Source organism: Lynx canadensis, chromosome B3 (assembly GCF_007474595.2).
Source record: "Lynx canadensis isolate LIC74 chromosome B3, mLynCan4.pri.v2, whole genome shotgun sequence".
In the NCBI taxonomy this organism is placed as follows: Eukaryota; Metazoa; Chordata; class Mammalia; order Carnivora; family Felidae; genus Lynx; species Lynx canadensis.
The window spans coordinates 44,130,097-44,135,833 of record NC_044308.2 but is presented as its reverse complement, the minus strand read 5'-3'; the positions used below and the strand labels follow the sequence as shown (position 1 = coordinate 44,135,833).

The 5,737-nt window shown below is 43.6% G+C and overlaps 1 pseudogene; it reads right to left on the bottom strand.

The window, feature by feature from the left end:
* Positions 1–709: 709 nt before the first annotated feature.
* On the bottom strand, positions 710–4,995 carry LOC115515854 (annotated as a pseudogene).
* Positions 4,996–5,737: the final 742 nt, after the last annotated feature.

Genomic DNA, 5,737 nt, shown 5'->3' with positions numbered 1-5,737 from the left:
TCTTTGAAACTTTCATAATTCCACACACACAAGCTATTTCATGTGCCATGACCTTTAATTCATCTTTGTATTCCCAACACCTAGTGTCTATTACCTACTTGTGACTATATTACATGAGGTGAACATTCATTTGGGGGATAGGGTCAAATCTGATAGCTGCTAACTAAATGATTTCCCAATCTACACCTTTTCCATCCACTTGCTAATTCATAGAGTTTCCACCTCCTGTCTTTCCTCTCTCTAAATAATTCTTTATATTGTAAGCATCCTAAAATTGATGTCATATTGCTCAAAAAGCCTTCAACATCTCCTCACTGCTTTTGGAATCAAATCAAACTATCTGGGAATAATAATACTCTCCACACTCAGGCTCTAACTTACCTCTTCCACTTCATCTCCCATTTATCTTCTTTCCCCCTCATGCTTGTCACATGAGCATATTTGCTATTCTTGAAAATCAGCACTTTTCATGATTTTTACTCATGATGTAATGCTTTGCTTCCTTTTTCATTTTATTTTTTTATTTTTGAGAGAGAGAGAGAGAGAGGGCAAGAGTGCAAATGGGGGAGGGGCAGAGAGAGAGGAGGACAGAGGATCTGAAGCAGGCTCTGTGCTGACAGCAGAGAGCCCCATGTGGGGCTCGAACTCATGAACTGTTAGATCATGACCCAAGCCAAAGCAGATGCTCAACTGACTGAGCCACCCAGGTGCCCTTCTGCTTCCTTTTTTGTCCATATTAATATTTTACTTGTCTTTCAAACCAAATATAAAGGTCATTTCTATCATGAGCTTCTCTTATTGTCAAGCACCCCCTTTTCTTATTCCTATGCACTACTGTGCTAAATTCTGCTTTGTATTACAGCTAATTGCACACATCTATCTCTCCAACAAGATTAGATACTACCCTTAAGACCAAAAAAACCCAATCTTATTTATCTTTAAATCCCAAGAAATTGGCATAATGCACTACCCCCAATAGATGCTCAAAAAAGCATCATCAAATCATTTCCAAGTTTTGCTGATCAATTGGCAATGAAGAATTTCATTGTTCCACCTCACCTTCTAGTTAAGTCCTTAATGTTTATAAACCTGATTTCCCACTGACTAGCCACTCTAATGAAACTTCCGATTGGTGATAATAAATCCAAGCAGGTAGAGCTTTACGTGCAAAAGCATGCAGGCAGGGACTAGATGGCTAATCTGTGTGTTGGTAAAAGCTGGCTAAAGCGGATGTTGCATTAAAGCAGGGCTCGGGGGAGCTGCAATCCCTGGCATCAGCGTAGCACTGCCTTACTGCAATGTGATTCTTATGATTGACATGCATATACTCTCCTGTGCTGTACATTTCTGGGTAAGCCAAACCTAGGATAGGGGCTGGAGAAAAGATTCCCCCTCCCCCTCCAAGAAATGCAGATGCTCAAGAAAAGGGAAGGAGGAATTCAACCTACTAATCACAGACTCTTTAGGTTTCTTCACTTTCAAAACACTGATTAATTCACACTGTGGCTTTTCTTCCCATTCCTTAGAGAATTAGCCAGGCTACTCCATGCATGGACAGCAATAGCTCCTTGCTTGATCCCTTTCTAACAATAGCTCATATATTGAAAGCCAACGTGTATGCCAAGGCAAACCCTGTACTGTTTGAATCTTCCTATTTGATGAGGCAATCTAAGCCTCTCATCTAGAAATGGACATCTGGGCCTCAACTCCTTCAGTAACTTTTTCTTGGCAGCTCAGATCCAATCCCCAGATAGATGCTTTGTGTGTCTGCCCCTACATACCTTGATAAGTTTAGACATTAGCCAAGGTAACATGGTGAGAATGGATCAATGAGATACATCTCCTTTATTTCTACATACATCTCAGTGAGAAACTCAATAAATCTTGATATCAAATACTTTTTTATGCTTGCTTTTTTTCTTTAAATGCAGTGTGCCTTATTTTAACGAGAGAGAGGGTAAGTAGGGGAGGAACATGGAGAGGGAGGACCCAAAGCAGGCTCTGTGCTGAAAATACAGTTGATATCAAATACTTATACGGTTTGATTAAAAAGGTACCATGTACCTGTAACACATAACAAACATCTTAGTATGCAAATTAGTGAGACACTTCGGATTTAGTGTGTTCATAATAAAATACTAAAGTGTTATTTCCCTTCTCTACCCTAAACCCATGCCTCCTTGTAATATGTCTAAAATGTTTACAATGTCCAAAGCCATAATCCAGGGAGAAATGGAAAGGAACGGGTTAACTTCCTTTGCAGGTGCAAAAGAAGATCCAACTAATGAAACTATTTCCAAGTTTTGGTGATCATTTGGCAATGAAGAGTTTCATTGTTTCCATCTCACCTTCTACTATTCCTTAATGTTTATTTATTTACTTGGTCAAGTGATACTTTAATAGGCTATAAATAAAAATCCTGTCTTTGGAGAGTATCAAGAGCCACAAGTGGGCTAGAGCAGAGAGCAGAGGCAGAGTCTAGAGGCCAGGAAGAATCAACAGGCTGTGAAGAATCCTTGAGGTTGGTTATATTTAAATGGCTTCATGCTGCAGGGACCCCTGAAAAGCCGCAGACACATCTCCTGGGGAAATTCCTTGGGCTCCTCCACACTGTCATCATGGCTCTCCACGTCCAGGTAGACATCCAGCAGCACACACAGGCACTGCAGCTGGTTGGTCAAGAGATGATGGCTCGACTGAGGGACATAGCTCCTATAGCACACGATGACCTCACTCTCCATGCTCTGAATGTTGTCATCATTGCTACTGTTTTTCTCCCCTTTCCAGTTCAGACAGAGCTGGAAAATGGGTGGGATGGAGGAGTAGCTGGGGTTCAGCACCATGGCAGCCTGGAGTTTGGCTGTGCCCCTTTCCATGAGTGCCAGGAGTAGAGATTGGTGTCCTCAGCTAGTCCCATCTCCACAATGTCCTTGGTGAAATGTAGCTGCAAGTAATCCTCATGGGCAATTGTGACCCACTTCACCAGGCAGGAGACAACCTTTGCAGGGAAGAGGTACTGTCAACCACTGGTAACTGGTTCAATGCCATGTTCCAAGGATGCAAACTTTGGAGGGCCAGGTGGGACTGCACCCTAGTCTTCAGCAGTTTCATGGTGGTCCCCATGTGGCCAGCGCTCGGCAAGTGTTCAGCAATCACCGTGTGCTGAGGCTATTCTTTGCGGGAAGAGGAGGTCACCTAGCTTCTGTACCCAGAAATATGGCTTAAGCACATAGTCTCTCAAAGTCAGGATGCCACTGAAACTGATACTGAATGGCTGGATTCAGAGTCTTCTTTCTGTGATCTCCTGGATACAAACAGCTCAGGACGAGTGAGGAGACAGAAAGTCACCTGCACTGATGGGGTGATCAGCTCCGTGGTGGTCATCACTTTGGCTTTAATCGTCATGGTGTTGAGGTTCATGAGGTAGTAGAAAGTCAGGTGAAGCACACTGTCATCTTTGCACTTCAGGTCCAGCATGCCAGGCAGCAGGTGCCTCTTCAGCATCTCCATGCACTTGTCATCAAACTGAACTTCCAGTGAGGGCCACTGGCGTTTTGTGGTCTGTTCCTCCTCAGCATCAGAGTCACTCTCATCATCTTAGGAGTCTTCAGGAGGCTTAAACAGAGCCTTGGCTTTGTCCACACTGCCTTCAATCGCCACAATGTCTTATGACAGGCCCGCCTACATGCAGCGGCCTGGACAAAGAGGATATAGAGGGGAGATGGCAGGTGTTTAGCTGTCTCATATTGCTTGTGAGCCTGGTCAAACAGTATGAATAGGTACTCTTACACTGGGAGGGAAGCCTGCGTGATGCTACTGAGGCAAGCCTGGAGGCTGCTGAGGTACCCTTCTTTACCTCAGTCTCCTTGAAGATCTCCTCCTTGCTGGACAGGCACTCTACGTACTTCTCTGTCAGCCTTTTCTTCTGCTGCAGCTCCCAGTCCAGACATGCAAGGGTTTGCTGGTGAGGGTCTCCTATGGTGACTTCAGCCTTGCTAATATCTGGAGGAGCCTCCGTATAAAACTCTTCTAAACTGACCAGATCAATTTCTTCAATGCTTCGACTTAAACTCCAGACATTTGGTGATTTCTTTCTGCAGGTGTATCACCTCATACAACAGGTTCTGGAGCTGCACGTGACAGGCATCTACTTTCTACTTGGCCTCATGGGTCTGATCTCTTGCCTTCTTCAATCTGATATGGGCTGATCGATTAAGCTTCTTCAGAGTCATGAAATGCACACAGCTCTGGATCTTCTCATCTTCCATCTCAGTCTTTTTCTCATCTTCTTCAGCTCCTGGATCTCAGCCATGAGCCTCCACAACTCCTGTGTGTACTTGCACAGCTCAGTCTCTGCCAGGGTCCCACAGGTCTGCCTCAGCCTCCTTGCTCTAGTATTTACCTTCCTGTTCTTTGTCAGAATGGTTATGGTTCCTTTCGGATGGAGCTCCATCACTTTGGATCACTTTGGGCTTGTTTTTTGCTTGATTCTGATGACATGGTTGTTTGGCAATGTCAGGAGGAGATAGCAGAGACCGCATGCAGCCTCGAAACTGTCCAGCAACTTATTCCTTAATGTTTATACACTTGATTTCCATACTAGCCACTTTAATGAAACTTCTCCTTTTACTGAAGTTATATGGTTTTCTCTGGGGCTCCTTTCACGATCCTCCTCTCGTGATGCTCATTTCTGCTATGTTACCTTATCTATTTCTCTCAGTCACCACAGACATACCGATTCCCAAATCCGTACTAATGAGATCAGGCTCCTGAGTTCAAAACTCAAATTATCAACCCTCTTTGATGTCAACTACCTCTATTAGATTCAACATACTGGTAATAAGACACTAAACAGTGTCCTTTCTTTTTTCTCCACCTCAAACCGAATTCTTCTTCTGCATTCCTAAAATGTTCACGACATTTGAGATAGTTAAAAACATGTTCACAAATTTTTTCCATAGTCCTCCTTTCAAGAGGTGGAGCTTGAGTGTGCACTTACTGACTTGTATCTCATGAGGAGAATATGCCAGATGTGACAGTATTTGACTTCTAAGACAAAAAGACATTGGGTGCCCTCTTTGCTCTTTCTCTTGGATAGCTCACTCTGGGGTAAGTCACCTGCTGTCATGAGGATAGTCCAGGAGACCTATGAAGAGGTACAAGCAGTGGGGTAAGGCTTCCTGACGACAAATAGTGGAACACGGGCTTCACCTTTTTGAAAGTAGATGCTCCAGCCCCAAACCTTGAGATCACTGCAGCCCCAGCCAACAGCCAGACTGCAACTTTATGAAAGACCTGGAGCCAGAGACACCCAGCTAAGTTGCATCTCCTGACCCACAGAAACTCTAATACATGTTTGTTGTTCTAACTAAATTTGGGGTAGTTTCTTTTGCAGCAATATATAACCCATACTGCATCCAAACCCAGAATCCAAGGAATAATGAAAGGAAACGAACATTTTAACTCCTATCCACATTGCCACTCCTATCCACACTTGTCCTCCTCCCTCTCAATGAGTAACATCACAATTTACCCAGTATCCCAAATGAGAAATTGGGATTTCTCTGGAAACCATATTTGACTTTTCCCACCAACTGCTTCACTAAGTTACCATTTTATTTTCCTGTCACTTGAGCCTAGCCCTACTCTTATTGCTTTAATTCAGGGCCTTTACCATTTTTCAATTATTGTAACACAGCTTTTCAACTTTTCTCTTTCCCTACAGTCTTTCCCACCT